Raw genomic sequence first — 21326 nt, 5'->3', positions numbered from 1 at the left:
ACTCTTCTTTATTACTCTGTGTTAGTTCTTTTTAAAGAGGCTATTACTTGGTATAGCTTATGAGCGGCTAGTCGTCAATTCTACAGTGTTTAATCATAAATTAGTTTTGTACATAAAAATAAATAATAAACAGTACAGCAAAGGTGGCAGAGCAAATGTACACTTGCACGTTTATACACATGTCCACTAGTTAGTAGAACTTACTACCATTGCAGGCTTGTTCTAGATAATCTCTTAAAAATAAAGAATACTTTTATGCTGAAAATAACTAACTTTCTAAGGTGTTGATTTAAATGACTTGTGATATTTCCCTCCTAAATCACTTCATGTTTGTCTTCCTTATATAAAGTTTTTTTTTTCTCTATTAGTGCTACTCAGGAAATAAAAACAGATGGAAAAAATAGAGTACATAAATATTCTTGTAACATTAAAGACATCATTTAATCAATTTACTTAAATATTTACATGTAACTTGTTATTTGATTGTAATTTTCTAATACTACTGTTTTTTCACAAAGATCTAGCTATTAGAATCAAGAAATTTTTCGATCATCTAGGCTGTAAGTTAAAGACACTTCAAAAATGAGGGTTTTTCAGTTGTGCAATGAAGTATGAAACATGAAGCAGGAAAACCCTAAATGCGACTGAAGGAGAAGTAAAAATAAATACGTAAATGCATTCCCACTTGATTTCAAAATTGCAGTGCTTTTGAAATCGTAATTCTTTTGTAGGTCTTGACATATGAGTTCAAAGCACTTGGGGTTAATGGTACTTCAACAGTAAGTTTAGGAAGACTATCGAGTTCACATCCCTTTTCTTAAATTTAATCAGGGCAAAAATGCTAGCTTCGTTTACTAGGGTATTGTACCTGTAGCACAGATCAGGGCCTGAATGGTGGAAAACATTTTGAGGTTCTAACAAGTATTGGTCTGCAGTGCAGTAAAAGTAATGGATGTCCTAATGGCAAACTGGTGCAAGTTTTTTAAAAGGAAAACATATTTGCAGTCAATAAATGACCTGACTGAAGCATTACTTTGTGATTACCTGTGTGTTTGTGTGATCTTTTAGATGTTACACCTCCCATATCACTATGGCTGTACTTGTTACCTGAAGTAGCACTATGGTAATTCATGTTTCTGGTTGGATGCGTGAAAGTTTGATTGAAATGCAAAACTGAGAGAGTTCTTCTGAATGTTAAAAAGGAACTGTGCTCAGAAATAGGGAAACTATCAGGTTAAATTTGGCTCAAACTTTAAAAGCTTTTATAGAGTAAGAATGGTGGTATCATGGTAGGGGGAGGTCTAGTTACTTAAAGCAGAAACTGTAAACTTCATAACTTTTCATAATATTTTAGATGTCTAAGTGATAAAATGCGCCTAGTGTGAGAATTCTCAGTACTGCAGACCGTCTACCAGAAATATTTGCTCATAACGTAGCCCTTCTTGTCTATTTTTTTTTGCCAGTTTAAGTGGCAGTCAAAGGTAGCTGAACACATAGAAATTTCTCTGAGTAAGTGGTTGTCTTAGTTAACTTTTTATATTGGCATAAAAGAAAAGGGAAGTAGTTCATGCAACTGTGTGGACAGATGATACAAATGACAACTTATGCATTTTAATATATTTTGCAGTAACTTTTTAAAAAATTTAAGTACTAAATGAAAGTAATACTGATTAAACAACACTTTAACTGGTCAGTTGAAATAATTCAAACTAAGTATTTAAAAACAGTGAAAAATGTATGACCATCTACAGATATACTCTAAAAGGAGGGGGGAAAAAAACTTTTTTTGTTTGTTTAATTATAGTTCTCAGTCTATCTGTTGATGATCTCCTTATGGATTCTGTTTTACAGACTTAGTGATAAGTGAGCAAGAGTGCACTGAATGCTGTTCTATTGCCTGGATAAATATGGAAGTATCCGTATTTTTGGATTAACTGAAAGAGGAAAAAAAGCTCAAATTTACTGCATTGGTTAAATGCTGATGGGACACCTAACTTGAAAATTACACTTAAAACACTGGACTTGTGTTTACCTGTAGTAGCACCTAACATAAATGAATAAAGCTAGTGAGAAACAGTTTTTGAAGTTGTTTGCATATAAAGAGCTATCAGATGTAGTCAAGTATCAGTTCCTCTTGCTTGCAGTAACATGATAGTACTTGAAGCTCTTAGAGGAACTTACGAATGTGGTTCATGTCCAGGGGCTACAAAAATGTTTTTTAGGCTGAGCTGCTGTTCTCTCTGAATTTTGAGTCTTAAGGTGTGTGTTACCCAGAATCTTGTTGCAGACATAGGATAAACAAGGATGCTTAAGGAAAAAAGTAAAAGAAACAGGGTGTATATGATCTTGTGTATATCCTCCATCAGCTGTCAGTCTTGAGCCTTTCAGAGCTTGTGCCAGGATCACTATGTTTGAGAGCCACTAATGCATTGAGCTGAGAGAATGTCTTAGGTCTGAGCTGAGATGTACTAAGTACTGTATAGAGGAGAGTGAACTGAAGTCCATAAAACTTTCTTACCAAGAGACAAAAGTGCAGTCTCAGAGTATTAGAGCTAGCAATGCTAAACTGTATTTACATGAAATAATCTACTTAGCTTTGTTCTTCTCTAACTTACGTGCAGAGCTGGGAAGCTATGCAAGCCAGGGAAAAGTTCTTCTCTCTGTGAGACTCCTTTGCATGTGTCCAAGAACAGTACAGAAGTTGGAAGAAGTCCTTCAGTCCTGGTGAAGAAGGAGAAAGGAGGCTGAAAGAAAATGTTGGCCCAGGCAAGGGAATGAGGAAAATGGTAATGTTTTAAGTGGGACAGAACTCTCTAAGGGGCTCTCGACAGTGTATTAGGTGACTTCCACTTCAGATAAAACTCCTTAGGTGCAGTTAACGAACAATTTATGTTTCCATCTTTCGCCGAGTAATATAATACTGTAGTTATTCACACTTGATTTGTGTTCTTCAGGCTTTCTTTATAGTTTTAGAAATTTTATTTTAGATACTTGAACACAAATTTCCAGTGACCTAAGTCACGTGCTGCACAGGGAACTGCTTGTAGTATATGACCCAATACAAATAGTAGTTCTGGGTATGTTTTTTTGATGCTCCTGAGCTTCAGGTCTCTGTGAATGAAACTTCTTCCCATGTCATTTCATCTTTGATCAAGTTACTGTAATGTTAGTTTACAAAGTCAAAATGATGGGGTTTTTTTAATGCTGCAAGTTTAGCTAGGTTTATAAGACAATAAAAGTGAAGTAAGCCTGTCTGTGAATGAATGCCTTGGAATACTGTGTTTGATCTCCTACTTGCATTTTAATAAATCTAGGTTCATTCTTTGCTTTAACTCTAAGAAAGTGAAATAATGTGGGTCATAGTTTCTCCTTCGAGGTGTTGCCAAGCTATTAGAGTCCCATTACGTTCCTTTGGAATTAGTTGTACTTAGCATGTATGAAAATGGAGCTGTATGTCCTTAATCCAGGTGTTTGTGTCATGTTTACAATACTATACAAAAATCATAGTACATATTTGATAACGTAAGTTTTCCACATTGTTTAAGCATTGTGCTGAGGAGTCCTGTCCTTTGGCCAAAATACGATAGTTAAGCTTTCAGAGAGGGTTTCTTATTTTTTTAATTTTGAGTAACTGTGACTGAAGCCAAAAATCACATCAGGATCAATTTCTTTATTTCTAGAAGAAGTTATTTAGACGTTTGATTTTTTTTTCATTTATCCATAGCCTCTTGAGATTAAGTCCAATAGTCTCTATCTGCAACTGAATATTAAAATTTATATATATTACATAGAAGCAATGTCAAAAAGATTGAAAAGTTCAGTGCTCATTACTTAAGAACTTTCCATCTGCTTGACATCATGCCTGTGTATTACAGTAGTCCAATTATATGGTCATATACCAGCCCCTTCCCCCCAGCTCCTTGGGTCCTTCATTCAGTTTGAGGTGGTTCTTGTGCTTACTGAATTTAAAGAACAAAGAGGACATGCCTCTTTATCTGCATGATGTTAAATCTTGATCTGAATACAGAATGTATTTGTTTCCTTACAGGCTTTTCTAGAAAAATCACTAGTAGAGTATCTGAATGCTTTACATATATTAATAAGTTTTCAACACCCTGAAATAGTAGCGTTATCATCACTTTAAAATTGAGAAAGCTGAGGCATAGAGGCATTTGATAGAAAAATAGCTAACTTTGGGTGCTCTTCCATTAGTTGGATATAATGGATAGAATTTACAGGTTATTCAAGAGTAAGCTCAGAAATGGGGGTACTAGCCATAACTCGAGAGCCGTGTTAAATTAAGCTGTAAGCTTCCTGTTTAATTTGTGCATTTCTGTTGCCCTGTCTGCAATATTAGGGCTTTCCTGTTGCAAGACTATTGTGATGTTATGTTCTTTGAAATGCTTGAAGTGCTCAGAAGCTGCAATGGTGGAAGCAATATAAATATTCTAGATAGTGGTTGGTATTTCTGACTTTTGTTTCCAGAAGCTTAAATTTGGAATTTGGAGAATGAGAAGCACTTCCTTAGAGGGTGCCAATTAGATGTAAGAGATTTGCTGCTCTGAGTAAATCCCTGAATAAAACAAGGATAGAATCTGGGTGTACATATAGCATTAATTTCCTTTACCATCCATCCCAGCATCACCCTGTATTCCCCTCCCCCGTGAGGTCTACATTTTACCCTGTTGGTGTTGTAGGTAGGCATCCCTCCTTTCCACTGCCTAGATGCCAGAAGAGGGAGCACTGAGAACAGTGGAGCCCCAGCCTTAATTCCAGTCCCCACTGCCACCTCAGGTGGTAGTAATATTACTCAGGTGTTACAGGACTTACCTGCAGCATTGCTTAATGCCATCTAATTTTTAGAAGACTTAGCTTCTGGCTTCTTTAAAAGTTTTCATCTTTTTTTTTCTTTTTTTTTTCTTTTTACTCTGTGTGTGCAGAATGAGATTCAAAAGCTTGCTGATTTATCTTGATGTTCAATAGGAAAACTACCCAAAAGGCATATCCCTGATTCAAAGTCTACTCTTCCACTAAATTTCAAATTCTAGCTTCAAAGTAAAGAAATCGTAGGCCCTTTCAAGTATATTAAGAAGGTTTTTTCTTGTACTTGAGTAAAAGTGAGGGGTTTTTTTCCTCCAGTTCCATTCTTACATTCACCTGATCCCTTCTTGTGGAAAGTTTTTTTTGAAAACATCAGCTTGAGGCAGATGTGTGGCCTGGAAAACGTCATCGCAAATAGTTGAAAGTTCAGAAAAACATCTTCAATTCACTCTTACAATAAGATGTCTTGGAACCTGCAGTCCTACAAAAGTTTAATTTTGAAAATGTGTTGTAGTAGCCATTTTGTTCCGTTTGTATTTATAGTTGCTGTACACAATCTATAATGTAATTGCAACATATCTGTAAGCTGTGCTAAAGTATAGGAATTTAGCTATTGTGTGTATCCCCCTATTTTGTCTTCTGCTCTTTCTAATATCTTCCTAATGCTACACAGAAGCAGACACAAATTGCAATTCTGGAGTGATCTGGGCTGATAAGCACAGGTTATCCCAACATAATACTAATTGCTTGGAAGAACACAGCTGTATGTATAGTCACTGCATAAAAAGAGTATAGCAAGTGCTGTACCTGTAATCAAAGTAGTAAAAATATTCTTCATACCAGTGATTTTTGTGGTGACTTCTTCAAACAGGCTTAGGGCTACAGACACCTAAAGCAACTGTGTAGTGTTAGGTAAGGTTAAATGGACGGGCTGACCTCTTGAAGTGTATCCATTTGCTCTGCAGAGCTGTGATCCTTACATTCAGTGTTGCGTATGGTATTGCTCTTCTAGAGGAAAGTTACAAAGCAGAGGATGAGGCATTCAGGGGTGGAACAATCCTCGTTCAACTGCAGTTACAGCATCTCAGTCCAGACCGCCTGGAACAGTTTGATCAACTAACTGGATGTTCTGGGAAAACTCTAAAATGACTATTTATTTCAATACTCTGCTCAGGGGGTTATGGTGGCTTCACAGCTAACAAAGGCTTGATGTAGTAAGTTCTATTTGCTATCTCCTTTTTTGTTTGTTTAATTTAAAGGAAGGATTGTCTGATGAATGAGCCTAATATTAAGAGGATTTTGTCCTCATTGTGGTGCAACTGACTTCAGTTAGGTGTGAAAGCCATAGAAGAGCTTTATACAACAGTTTGCTTTATTTGTCCTTATCCTGTCTCCATCCCATTCTCACAGAATATTCAGTACATGTCTTATAGCGAAGTAATTAGACCACCCAAAGGTCCACCCCATTGTCGCATGGCTCTTGTTATGTAAAAGTGAAAACAAGGCTGAGGCGGGAGGGAAAGCTTTCCAGTTCCTTTAATATGGTGTTTATAAACACAGTTACTATGAAATTAAAAGTTTTACGGTTTAAAGTTAATAACATTGTTCTATAAAAATTCTCTATTAAGTATTCCATTAGGTATTTGAATGTTGTATTGAAAAACTGTTACTGTGAAGGCTCATGAAAAGCCTATTTTTTAGTTGTATTTGGTCCTGGAGAAGATGCAGAAAGGAAGACTTCCGTGTTTGTTTTTGCTGGTTTTAATGACAAGTTGCATAAAGCACCCAGTGGCAGTGGCCAGGCTGTTCAGTATCACTGCAGTGGTTCAGTGCCAGTTGGAGGGAAACAGAGGCAGTTTCCAAACAAATACTTGAAGCAGCTTCAGTATTCATCAAGATATTTTCAACAGAAAGTGAGGGGATGTGATGTTTGAAAATTTTTGAAGGAAAAAAATTTGGCTGGCCTTTTAGATAGTTCGAGAAATCTTCTCTGACAAAACACTGTTAAACAATACACTGTGTCGTCACTCACCTTCCAAAAACATGTCCTGCATACTTCAAGGTCTCAGCTCTCCATGTCACCATTTTTGTTCAGGTGTCCTGAAAATGGATTGTTCTGGCTGATGAGCGAGTTCTTTACTGTTACACTGGCCAAAGAGGAAACTTAAAGTACTGCTCAGTGGCTATTAGGAATGCATACAAAAGTTAGCAAAAGCAAAGCCACCAGTAACAAATTTTTTTTTTTGGTTTAATTTATTATTGCTTTGATAAAGCCTGCTGATCTTAAATAGAGGTAGCAACACATACTATAAACTTTAAAAACACAGCTTTGTAACATGCAAGTAAAGTTATTGGAAGTTTTATCTTGAACATTGAGAAAGGAGGTAGTAAATAGGTAGGTGCCTGTGCCTGGGTGTGACGAGAACAGGGCACTGCAGGACAGCTATCTAGGGTGGCACATTTTAAGTGCAAACTATCAAATGCAGCACTGTGCAGGCCTTGCTGAGTGTGCCATTTTCTGTGCTGGTGCCCTCCACATATCAGTAAGGGAACAGGAGCTCTCTAATGCACAGCTCCTGTAGCTTTTTCCTGGACCTGAACTCAAGTTTTTAAAAGGGGTTTGTGTCTAAATGCAAGGCTGTTGAAACTGGAGTCCAGCACTCAAGTGCTGACTGGTAGCACTCAGAAGATGTTGGATCATCTCTCAAAACCACAGTCCTGGTATTCTATGTAATACTCTGTGGATAATAAAAGTAGTCAGGACTCGAGTTGAGTCCTGAGAAATAGCTCTCTTTATCATGCTTTGTGCTTGTGAAAGTTAAATGGACAAAGCTGCTGCCAATTCACTGCTCAAAGGTAGAAGGTAAAGCTACTTGTGAAGAAACCAATGGAATTTATATTCTACCACAGTGTTACCATTTTTTTTTAAGGTTTAGATATTTTAAAATACTTCATATTTTGATTTCTTTTAAAAGGACTTTTCAGCATTTTCTGTGGGATGGAAGAGATAAGTGGATTGTTAATACTAAAATGCAATCTTTTGTCTGACTAGACTTAAATATAAGATGTACAGTTTGAACATACATACATTTGCAGTGTCTGATCCCAAAATGTAAACATCCTAAACAGTTTCATTATATTTCTTTAATTCATCATTTACGTAAGAAATAAGGATGTATGGAGAAGAGATGAGCGAGTTGTAAGAAGCTAATACTTGCATTCTTCCTTCACATTTTAGTCACTTCTTTAAAGTGCACTGTAATTTCAGTGCAGCTTACCAGTGATTTGCACAGTGATACATTGTTTAAAAACACGATACCATTTGCAGTAGTTATTTAACTTATAGACATGAACAATAAATAAAATTTTGTTGTTTGAACTTCTGCCTGCCTAATTGTAATGAAAGGAGAAGCAAGAGCTATGTAAACATTTTATTAAAGTATAAAAATAGAGTCAGCAATTTATACAATCTACTGAAATGACATCTAATTATACATGAACTAGCTACCATAGGAAGTATCTCTTGAATTGTGTCTGCCAAATTACGTGTTAACTTAAGATTCTGCTTATCCCAAACTATAATATTATTTGGGAAAAAATATTTCATGCAGTTTAGGAGCCCCTTAAACCTTTTGAATGAGGAAGAAAAATGTAACAGGCAACACCAAGTTTTCTTATTGGACAATTTTTGAAGTAAAAGCTTCTCAAACATTTCCTCAAAATCTGGAAAATGATATAACTTAACAGGCAATTGTTCCATGAGATCACCTCTTGAGTCATGAGTATGTGCAAATTCAGTATCCATATCTCCCCTTGACCAGTGTGGGTCTTGTGTGCTATCTAGTTCCTATAGCTAAGATTTCAGACAAATCTCTGATGTTGAAAACCTGCAGGTAAATAATTTACATAATGATATCACTGATCTAATATAACAGTTGACTTGCCAAACTAGTTACCTGTGAATTGGTAATAGCCTGACTAGCTAGTCTCCAAGCAGCCAAAATAGCTTGATTCTGCAGCAGAATGGATTTTTACAGTTACGCACTAACTGACTAGAACTCTTTTTTTTCAGATGCAAAGTTTTGGAGCCAGTGCTAGGGATTAGTTATTAGCAGATAGCTTGACAATTAGTTTTACAAAGCTTAAATTGGTGCTGCTTCCAAAAAGGAGGTATCATCCACCTTCATCCTCTTCTTCTTTCATGTTGGCATAAGCGTTCATGCAGCTTTACTGCAACTTTGATCGAAACAAATCCATCTGAAGATTTACAGGGCAAAAAAGTTACCTTTTAAATGGAATTGTTACCTAACAAGATTCACTGTGTAAAGGGCAGTGTCAGTGCAAGAAAAGCTGTTAAAAAAAAAAAAAAAAGAAAAAAAAAGAAAAGAAAAAGAAAAAAATGTGAAAAAAAAGAAAGAACGAAAACAGCGTAGGGAATGCAAGACTCTCTCTTTCAGTACCAGATTAAACTGAACACAGAACCATGGTCAGTGTGTCAGCCTGTATCTGCATCGTGATGTAGCGCTCCAGAGCACTCACAGCATGACATGAACTGCAGCTGTCTAGATCTACAATGTCTGATTCTGTGTTACTGCCTATCTTTCTGATCACAGGTCTGTGTACCTCCTAGAAGCTCATCCGTCACCTCTTCGTAAAATGAAACAGCTGATTTACAGATTTTAGAATAAATAACTTTTGCTCTTAAAAGTGTTGCTCTCAAAAATCTTAGCTACTTTTCTAACCTAGAAGCAATCTGGAGTTTCCTTATCTGGAACACAGAACTACTACTCAAGGCGCACATTCCTCACCATGTATGATCTGAATCCATTTAGCCATTTGGCAGTGTGAACTGCAGTTTCTGATACTGAAGGTAAATAAATAAGCTCAGAAGTCTTCAGTGGAATTACCCATGGTTATATCATCTGAGAATACAAATAAGAAACTTTTACACCAAGATTTTAAGAAATGAGGGCCTGAATTTACTCATTTAGAGCTGCAATTGTAAAAATTATGAACTCAGATTTTCAGTAGAGATGGTATTGAATTGATGTGAAGTAAATAAAGACATTTCTCTTTCTAGATTTCTTAGTATCTTCATACCATACAGGTTGTATTTTTTATTGGTGTATGGTCAGTCATCTATAGTGATTTTTTGCTGTCTCTTTACTAATCTGTAGGAATGAAGAAGTAAGTTTTCCAAATGAAATGAAAAGAAGAGGGCTTGGGAATTCCAACTTTATCACCATATTAGAACAGTGAAAAGAAAAGTATGTTTTGCAGTCTGGTGCATAGGATAAGTCTTTATGCTGTTGGACTCTGGAAGAGTTGGAGCATAGCTGTGTAGGTCATATATATTGCAAATAATCAAATGGTGTAGCCAAAGCTGAATTTATGTTAATCCTTTACATGCAGTTAAATATTAGTCTTAAGTACATATGTCTTTTCAGATGCACATAGTGTTTCTCCTGTTTCTGTTAGCTTTTTATTCAGCTCATTATTTTTACTATTGTCTTCCCCTCTGCTTAATGTTCTTTCACTTCATGCTCTTGTTTAGAAGAAGAGAGACTAAAACTCTTGTCATTCCATTTCCCTTTACTTTTCTCTTTCTGTGAAAGCCTCAACTGCTGCCATGCTCATCTGTGAAAATCTCCAAGGCCAATATTTTATTACTTTTTCACCTTTGAAGGCTCCACTGTTCAGCTAACAACAGCAGGACAAAGCATCGTCTCTTTTGTGCACACTGATTAGGAAGTCCAAGAAACCCGAAATCGAGGCAGTTAGGTGCTTCTTCTGTTTCTGTCCTGGTGGCTGTTTAAAAGGAAAAGAGAAAAGAAGGGTGTTGTGTCTTCTGCTAAATTTTTCCTCTAGTTCAGTTTGCCCAATTGCTACAGGCATTTTAAAAGGAGTGCACCTGGCTGAATAGTTAACTGCTTTTTATTTCTTTTTCAAGGCAGATGGGGTACAACTAACTTTCATTTTAAATGCAACATGTCCTTGTGGTATGGACATGGACTATATAGAAATCAGGTAGAAAAGATTAGCTATGAAAATCTGCCATATTGTATTTTCCTTCTCTTGCCAGGTTTCAGCGTATGTATCACAGAACATTGCATTGTTACTGAAGACCTAAATTTTGAAGTCTGTGGTCCTCAGGGTTGAAGGGAAGTTGAGCCTAAAGAGAAGCTGCCATGTTTACTGGGTATGTTAAAGATTGGGATTTGGAAGTAAGTTTTCTTTCACTGTCATTAAGAATCACAAGAAAGGAATGTAGGATATCTATATGTAAATGTCTATACATATACATTACTATTTTTTTCTATAAATTTTAAATACATAAGTTTTAAGATACATATATGAAATGAATTTCACATTTAAAGCAGTGCAAATGCAGGGTGTTGCTGGAGTGGCTGTCCTTTCTCTACCTCTTCATGCAGATTATAGAAAAGACCTGAGACCTGAGTTTGGTAAAATTACTGTTTTCAATGAATGTATACTGATTAAAATTGTATTTCAGCTTCTCTTTTCTTGACTCTAAGTACTGCTGCCTTCCTGTAGACCCATGGATTTTAATTTCTAGTAAGTCTCAGCCTTTATTTCTGACACATTTTAGCCTTTAGCTTCTGCTTCCTCTACTACTTCTCTGCAACCCTTTGGAGCTGCAGCTATAGCATGTCAGTCTAGTGCCTAACAATTCCCCCAGAAGTACAAAGGGAAGAGTGAAATTGAAATTAACCCTTAATTATGATTTTATAGTCAAAATGGTGAACTTAAGCAATCAAAAATTTAGTATCAACTTTACCTGCTCATTTTCAATTAGAAAGCTTTCCCCGCCACATCAATCCTATCAAATCTATTCCACACTTTAGAGAAACGAGAGGGAGCTCTTAACAGCTCACAGTGGAAGTCTTATTGAAGGAGAGGAGTTGGGCTGGGAGCCCAAGGTAATCCAACATCAGCTTACCGGCTGCCCTGTCTTCCTTCAGCAGCTAGAGATTTGGTTTCTGCAGAGCAGCCACACTGTGGACCAGTATAACCCAGCTCCTCATTGCAAGTTACAGTCCCAGCACAGGAGTGGTGCTCAAATTGCGTGAAAGCTTTGGGAGGCTCCAGAATGGCAAGTCAAATCTCTCTCCATATGAAGTAAAAGGTTTGGCATGCAGGTTACACTTTGGGACAGGCTCAGAGTAGTCAAAATGAACTGAATTCTTCTGTGTAGAACCTTATTTACCACAATAAGAAAATATAAAAGAAAAAATTTCAATTCTTTATGTGAACTAGGGGAGTGGATATGGTAAATCAGGAATGGAAATGAAAAGAACAAAATAACTTGTTTATCATTCTTTAAAAAGTAGAATTTCCAGATTTTAAGTACAAAGTTCATAGTCTTCCAGCCCAACTGCTGTACTTTTCTGGGAACTGAGAAACACTATATAAATAACTTGGTGTTATAATTCAATTTCTCTTTCATTCAACTTCAACTTCTGTTTAAAACAGCTCCCAGTTCAGCATTTTGTGTAAAATCAAAGAAGTGAGGTGCTTCAGAATTGCTATGGCTGAACTGGAAGGAGACTATATATTTGTTTTCTCTTAAATGTAATCAGTGATACCTCAGAAACAGCTGATATCCCTTTAAGTTTTTTATTTCACTTAAAATGGTAAAAATACCTTCAATTCTCTTATCTCTAATAGTGTCTTAAACTTTTGTCTGTTTACAATTCTAAAAAAATTCAGAAACAGCTAATTAGTGTATATAGAGACATATAATCCTTTAACTGATACCATGCTCTTTTTTTCACACCTGTTATTTTCCTATTCAGGTTGAACCCGCCTGTAATCTAAAAATACATCTTAACTCTACAATCCCTACTAACATTACAAGATTATTTGTGTATAAAGTTGTGCATGCAGATAACAGAAGTAGCATGGCTTAAGAATGCAAACACCTCCCAATAGAGACTGTATTTGTTAAATATGGAACAAATGATGCTTAATACAATATGACATTCTGATTGGGGGATCTAAGTGCTCCTGCAATAATACATTTTTTTTTAATTTACAACTAAGATTAGTGATTAAATGAAGTTTGAAGGAAATTATAGCACCTGGGCTTAAAATAGTTAAAGAGGTTAAGGAGAAAAACTACAATTTTAAAATGGCCTTTCTTGTGAACCTAGCTGTGTTTTTCAGGGGCAGAGGGCCATATCGAGACTGTATTCCCACTTCTTGCTACAAAGCCCAAATTTGGTGTCCTTTAACATTCACAGTGTAATATTTGTTAATGAATAGAGCAAAGTGAACATTCTGCACTTGAAAAGCAACCATTTTTCCAAACAAACAGGAATTCTAGTCTTAAAAAAAGGAAAATCTGAACCCAGATTGAACTTGAGGCCTATACAGTATCAACTTGTGGGTAAAGAACTTTAAATATACTATCCTGCCCCAAATATTCTTGAAGCTTGGCTGTAATGCTTGAAAAGGCTTTCTGAAGTAGTTAATCACTCAGTAGGAGAATCCACAGTTTTAAGTTGGCAGTCTAACCTACCTTGTACCCAAGGGCAGGATAATTGTCATGGAATAGGAACTGTGAAAGTCGGGAGTGAGTGGGACAGCTTAATCTAGCTACAAAGGACTTTTGCAAAAGAGAGTCTTGGATCTGTATAAAGCTATCAGCTGGTGCTTAATTTACTTGGGATTTACAGCCTAGAGTGCTATCCTGATTGGTGTCTATGTCCTTTCACTTAAAATATGGTAAGGAGTCATGGATTTTTGAAGAAAGACAACAGCAGGAAGAGTTGTCATTCTCCTGTTTCTAATAAATCACCTGGGAAGTTACAGCCTTCACCAAAGAAAACCAGATTCTATTATAAGTGATAGACTACATCTGTATTCACCTTGCAGGATGTATGCAGGGCCTGTTACTCAAGATCAGAGATTTTTTCCCTTTTTGCATAGGATATAAGGCAGGGAGTATCTCACACCAGTTTCTCTCAGTGACACTGCTGAGATGGAGTGGACTGTTACAGTGAATTTCAGATAGATAGTAAGTTGTTTTCTGTTTATTAAATGCTGAAGAGATGTATGTGCCTTTACAGGGCTTCTCCAAAGACTACTTTTCACTCAGCAGAGTTTATAAAGGCTGACTCCTATCCTCTCCTGTGCAAATGAGGAACCTTAACTGCCTTAAAAGATGATATATTTCTGATAAATGCTCAATCTATCATTATTTTAGAGCAAGGAAAGATTAGGAGCTTGAACAGCAGAATTACAAACTCAGAAGGTTATGAAGACATTATTAGATTCAAAAGTCTATGACCACAGTGCACTATGTGCAGGAGCTGTGCGCTGGCAAAAGCCTTCACCATTAGAGGCCATTCTAAAAAGTCTTCCCTAGGGGAAGCGACTTGCACCCTCACAACACCAAGACTTCTTGGACATACGAGATTACCAGGGAAGCTCACTGGGAAGTGAAGTATAGCACCAGCTGGTCATCTCATGCACTGGTTCACCTGATAAAAGCCTATGTGAAGTGGTTGCAAGCATGTATTATCTTTTTCATCTTTGGCACTGATCAGTCCTAGAGTAGTCTGTGTTCCTTTGACCCTGGTGAATCATTCAGCACAGGTAGGGCTGCTCTGGTCATCTCCAAAGTTAGCCCGAATGACCTGAGAAGATGTCTCCTACTCTCCCTCTATACTCCTAGCCGTGTTAGAGTTGATGAAAGTAGCATCTGTGTCAACAGACCTTGGAGGCACTGTATGTTTCTAGCCTCCTCCTACTCATATCACATTTCTCCTCAGGATACGTTATGGACGCTAGGCATTAGAGCCACAGAATTTCTCAGTGCTGTGTTAAAGGAGTCCTTCTCCCTGGGATTCTCTGTGGTAGATGATAAAGATATTCAGCTCTTGAAGGTCAAATGAGGTTTCTGCTGTCAAGACAGTAGCAATCCACTTGCTTATCCTGGGGAACACTGTGTTCCAGACACATGGCAGCACTGGAAGCGTAGGTTAAATGCAAAAAAAAATCAGGAGATTTCTGGAATGTGTTGATGACAGTTTCTTGACACAGGTGGTTGATGAGTCAACTAAGGGAGGTGCTCTGCTGGACTTGTTACTAATGAACCAGGACAGACTTGTTGGGGAGTGAAAGTTGAGGGCAGCTTTGGCTGCAATGACCATGAGACTGTGTAGTTTAAAATCCTGAAAGAAGTGAACAAAACAAATAGAAGAATTGCAACTCAACTTCTGGAGAGTAGATTTTGGCTTGTTCAAGAATCTACTTGGCAGGATCCCATGGGAGACTGCCCTGGAGAGCAAGGAGTTCTAGGACAGGTTACTGATCTTCAGGATGGCCTCCTCAAAGCACAGAAATGATCCATTCCAAATTGCAGAAAGTTGAGCAAAGTGGCAGAAAGCCAGTGTAGATGAACAGGAAAGTCTTCACTGAGCTCAGACAGAAAAGTAAAGTACATAGGAGGTGGAAGCAGTAGCAGACTAGCTGGGTGGAATGTAGAGACATTGCCCAAGCCTACAGGGAGGGAACTGGGAAAGCCAAAGCTTGGCTTGTGTTGAAACTAGCAAGGACAGTTGAAACTAGTGAAGAGCGTAAAATGTGGACCAAGTGCTCAATGTGGCAGTGGACCTAGTGACAAAAAACATGGAAAAGGATGGTGTACTCAATGTACTCTTTTTTTTTTTTCTTTAATTGGTAAGGTTTGCCCTCAGGCTTGAGGCTAGTAGCAGAGTCGGTGGGAATGAAGCAGTGTCCACAGCAGAGAAAGATTGAGCACTTAAGCTTTTTGAACATACACAAGTCCATTGGACCAGGTAGGATGCATCTAAGCTGCTCAGGAAGCTGGCCTGTGTCATTGTGAGACTGCTGTTCATCAGCTTTGACAGGCCATGGTGATCAAGGAAGTCCCTGAAGTCTGGAGAAAGATGTCATAACCATCTTCAAGAAGGACTAGAAAGAAGATCCAGGGAGCTGCAGGCCTATCAGCCTAACCTCAGTCTATTGAAAGATTATGGAGCAGATCATCCTGGAAGCTACTTCCGAGCACATGAGGGCAAGAAGGTGATTAGAAACAGGCAGCTTACATTTACCAAGAGCAAACTGTCTCTAACCAAGTTGATTGACTTCTGGGATAAGATGACTGGCTTTGTGGACAAGGGTAGAGTAATGGATATTGTTTACCTTGATTTTAGCAATGCCTTTGACAAGGTCTTTGGCAGTATCTTTATAGTTGAGATATGTAAATGGATGATAAAGTAGATGGAAAGTTGGTTGGACTGCCAGACTCAAAAGGGTTGTGATCTGCAGTACAAAGTCCAACTGATAGCTGGTTGCTAGTGGAGATCCCCTTCAAGGATTGATTCTGGGGCCAGTACTGTTTAATGATCTGGACTGTGGGAGAGAGTGCATTCTCAGCAAGTTTGTGGGTGATACCAAATTGTGGGGGAGCTGTTGATATGCTGGAACTGCTGTTCAGAGGGACCTGGGCAGGCTAGAGGAATGGGCTGACAGGAGCCTAATCAAGCTCAGCGATGGCAAACGCAAAATCCTGCATCTGGAACTGAATGACCTCATGCACCAGCACAGGCTGGGAACACCCCAGCTGACACACTGACTAGAGAGCAGCTTTGCAGAAAGGGGCCTGGTGTCTTGGTGGACAAGCTGAGTGTGAGTCACCAGCTGGAGCAAGGAAGGCCAACTGCATCCTCGATTGTACTAGCAAGAGTGTAGTCAGCAGGTCCAGGGAAGTAATTATGCTCCTCTGTCTGGCTAATGTGAGACTGTATCTGGAGTACTGTTTTGAATTGCTCAATACAAGAAAGACACTGACACACTGGTGCAGCTGCTGCAAAGTGTCACCAAGATCATGTGGGATGAAGTACAGGGCATATGAGGAGAGGCTGAGAAAAATGAACTTACAGCTTGTAGAAGGGAAGGCTTCAGGAGATCCTACAGCTATCTGCAACTATTTAATGGGGGTGGATGTAGAGAAGAATTCCAGACTCTTCATGGAGGTAGGTAGTGATAGTTAAGTTAATTGACACAAACTGCAACACTGGGAATTCTGATTACATTGTGGAAAAATCTTTTCACTGTGAGGGTGGTTGAGCACTAGAACAGGTTGTCCATAGATGTTGTGGAATTTCCATCCTTAAGAGATATACAAACCCCAACTGGACATGGCGCTGAGCAACCTGCTCTATTTGGACCAGCTTTGAATGAGGAGTTGGACTAGATGATCTCCAGAGGTCACTTTCAACCTGTCCCTCGGACGGCAAGGCAGAGAGCAACAGATGGCAACAGCTCCTGCTCTCCAATTTAAATTTGCTGCTACATATTGAGGAGCTCAAGTGTCAAAGGTGAGGCACCTCCACATTTCAATGGGATTGCAGTTTTTAATATAAAAGGCTAAAATCTGTCCGAATCTCCTGTTGAATCTAGTTCTTAATATTGAACTTTGAAAAGCCTGGCTCTGTATTCAGAGAGTTCATGCCTCTGCACCGAAAACCCGAAATACCTAAGGGGATGATTAATCAGGAGTAGTCTGAACAACATTTTCCTTCCCATGGTCCTAAAAAGAGATTGGAGGCAGAAGAAAAGTGGTTTGGAGTGTCCCTGTTCTTTCAGGATAACACCGTATATGACTGTAAATTGGTGTTTTCCTCTGTGGGTTTCTTATCTATTTAACAGTTAATGAAAACTTGTCTGTAGATGTACTAGCTAGTGTACATGACTCCAAGTGGCACCTACTTGGAGTTAGATCATAATTGTCTTCTAACTGGTGTTAATTTCCATGTTCCAACCATTCTGCATTAGCAAAGCTATATGAAAATGCTATGTTGCTGGCATCAGTGTTGTGCAATATTATATTCAGAGCTATACATTCCAAGAAGAATTATATAAAATGAAAAGCTGACATATTAGTATCTTTTTGTTAAAAAGTATGCACATTCTGAACACAGTACTTGGAAAAATGCTAACTATCTCCTTATGACTGTGATCAAATTCTGTATACTTTATAAGAAGACAGTATGAACCTATTTTATGTTCCACTAAAAATTTAATATCCATGATATATACTTTAATGGAATATGTGACTTTTCTTTTTTTCAGTATAATCATTCACAATTTTGCAAAATAGGTATGGATCTCTGATTTGGCAGCAGCTTCCATGGGTATAGGTAACAGGGCAAATGTAAGGGAGTGGATAATCACAACCTAAAGAAAACTGTCCAGCATATTTTTAACTTTTGGCATTTAGAAAGCATTACTAGAATTTTGTCTTAAATCTATCATTTCATAATTAGTTTAATTAAAAAATAGCCCCCATTTATATCATAAAACAGTCAAAATATAACCTTCCTTCTCCTTTCCTCAGTATTATGTTAACAAATCCACACGCTGGCTTGTTTTATTAGAAAATGGGATTTTCTAATGAGGAAAGAAAAAATACTTATCAATTTCAACATTCGCATTAGATTATGTCATGCTTTGTAAGAAAAAAAATATGTGGCTATTCAGTTTTACTTTCGAACAGGTTTCATGATTCAAAAAACATAATTCTTCCAGCATGTCTAGTAAAAGTGTCACTTAAGCACTAGTCACAAGAATACACTTCTACAGAAGAAGCTGTAACTAATTAGTCTTTTTTTCCCTGGTTAAGAAAATAATTTCTATTTAAATATCTTTGAAAATTCAAGATATCTTTTCCGCATCTTTTTTTTTTTTTAGGTTAGAGTCTGTGATACAGTCTGAAAACTATCAAACAAATAATCTTCCTGACATAGTAGGACTTTGATTATATAAAAATACTTTGTGTGTTCATGGTTAATATTCATAAATGGTGCTGATTGGCATGTATATGCATAGTATAAAAAAACATCGTTTTGAAAAAATAACACTATACGTTCCGGAGATTAAAAGAAACCCTTGTCGTTCCTTTCTACCTCCTTTTTTCCTGTTTTTACTTACTGCCTGTTTTGTGCATGTTATCTCAGTGTAATTTCTGCCACGGTGATGTCTATGTAGGATCATCAATAGTTCCTCTTACAAAGAGAACTGGAAGGTAGTCTATATTAGCTACTAGTTTACTTGATCATGTCCTGGAATATCCCTAGCCTTCAGTCAAACTCATTGACTTTCTCTCTTGTTTTAGAGTGGGTAGAGGCAGCTGATAGGCCTGGAGTCACAGTCAATGAGGATCTAGTCAGAACAGTCAATATTGTCCAGAAAATGAGTCAACTCAATCTAAAGCAGACATCTGTGTTTAGTCAGATGAATCACTCTCTAGACTCCATTGATGAAGATACGTCAGGTTAGATGAGATAGATCCTACTTTTACATTCCCTAAATGTTTCTGCTCATCTGTTTGAGTGCGAATTGAAGGACTTAAAAAAGAAGTTTGCGTTACCATTGCAGTTGTGGCCTCCAGAGTCTCAGCCTTACTAGGATAGCTGTAATCACTAGCTTAGCACTGCCAGCTGCACATGTGAACTGTCCAATATATAAACGCTTCATATTGTATACGTCAGCCTCTGACACTGTCACCATTTAAATGCAACAAGTTCCCATCCTTTGGTCATCTTTACTAAAAACTGGCTCTACTGTGAGCCATATTTACACTCAGAAAGTTTTCTTTTAAAATATCTCCGGAATTTTTAAATCAAATTAGCAAACTGATTCTAAATAATAATAATAATAATTAGATTAAACATATTTCCAATTAGACATACCTGGGAAACATTTAGGTCTGAACCATTCCACTTCTCATATGAATACTTCTTTCTGACTCATCCAGCTATGCCATCTTGGTTCCACAGGATATTGGAAGTTTTTGGAAACCTTCCAGAACGTCATACTTCCAGATGTTGTACCAGACCTGCACCAAGTAAGTATCAGAAACAAATTCTGACCCAGCTGTGTTATATAATGCATGCCACGTTCTGTCTAACAGTTGGATTTGTTTACTGGCATCTGAAAAGGGAAACACAGCCTCGTCTTGTAGTTCTGGACCTCCTACTCATATGCTTCCTCAGGAACAGAGAGAAACATCTACCAGTTGGGTCAAAAGTGCGGATATACTTTAGATAAAGGAGAGAGAGTAGAGATCAAGCCTGATGGATCAGCATGAATATAAGTTCTCTGAACAGTATTCCCTTTTTTTATCATTGTCCTTTATCTTAACCGACCTTTTTATCTAATGCCCACTTTCACATCTTCCCTCACAGGTTGCCAGCAGAAAGGGGAAAGAGATGAAAGAATGGAGGGCCCAGGCCTGTGGCTGGCACTTTGTAGGCACTTATAGCAACCATCAGCACCATATTCAATCACAGATGGGGTAGGCCTTAAAGGCTTTACTTTGCAGATGAAAAATAGAAAAGTGCCATGGATATGTGGAGGAGGTATAAGCAAATATCCACATTGGTGTTTGCTTTGCATGAATGAAGAATAGAGGAAGAAATTAGTAACAACATGAAATTTAAAGAAATACTATTCTGTAGGTTTTTATCAATTGTTTTTGGAGTAGTGTGACATCTGAATAGGAATTACACTTCCTGAGATCTCTGAGCAGTCAGATTATGGCAGGATGCTTCCATCCTCTCTTACTCCAGGACTGAAATCATCCTAGTTATTTGCTGCTCCAATCTGTATTCCTCTGCCTAATTTTGGATGCCTTTTGCCCAAAGGAAGTCACAGCTCAACATTAGGTGCTGAAGGTTCCTAAACGAAGTAGGAGGAGAAGTGGGAGTGGTGTGCCTCCTCAGCAAGTTTGCTGATGCTACCAAGCTGGGAGGAGTGGCTGATACACCTGAGGGCTGTGCTGCCATTCAGAGAGACCTGGACAGGCTGGAGAGCTGGGCGGAGAGGAACCTCATGAGGTTCAACAAGGGCAAGTGCAGAATCCCGCACCTAGGGAGGAATAACCCCATGCACCAGTACAAGCTGAGGGCTGACCTTCTGGAGAGCAGCTCTGCAGAGAAGGACCTGGGATGACAAATTGACCATGAGCCAGCAATGTGCCCTTGTGACCAAGAAGGCCAATGGTATCCTGGGGTGCATTAGGCAGAGTGTTGCCAGCAGGTAGAGGGAGGTTATCCTGCCCCTCTACTCAGCCCTGAGGAGGCCTCGAGTGCTGTGTCCAGTTCTGGACTCCCCAGTCCAAGAGAGACATGGAGCTACTGGAGAGAGTCCAGTGTAGGGCTACGAGGATGATCAGAGGGCTGGAGCATCTGCCCTATGAGGAACGGCTGTGAGAGCTGGGCCTCTTCAGCCTGAGGAAGAGAAGACTGAGGGGGGATCTTATCAATGTGTACAAGTACCTGAAGGGAGGGTGTCAAGGGGACGGGGACAAACTCTTTTCAGTTGTCCCATGTGACAGGACAAGAGGCAATGGGCAGAAACTGAAGCACAGGAAGTTCCGCCTGACCATGAGGGGGAATTTCTTCACTGTGAGAGTGACGGAGCACTGGCACAGGTTGCCCAGAGAGGTTGTG

Source organism: Rhea pennata, chromosome 1 (assembly GCF_028389875.1).
Source record: "Rhea pennata isolate bPtePen1 chromosome 1, bPtePen1.pri, whole genome shotgun sequence".
In the NCBI taxonomy this organism is placed as follows: domain Eukaryota; kingdom Metazoa; phylum Chordata; class Aves; order Rheiformes; family Rheidae; genus Rhea; species Rhea pennata.
Note: the sequence above shows the minus strand (reverse complement) of the source record.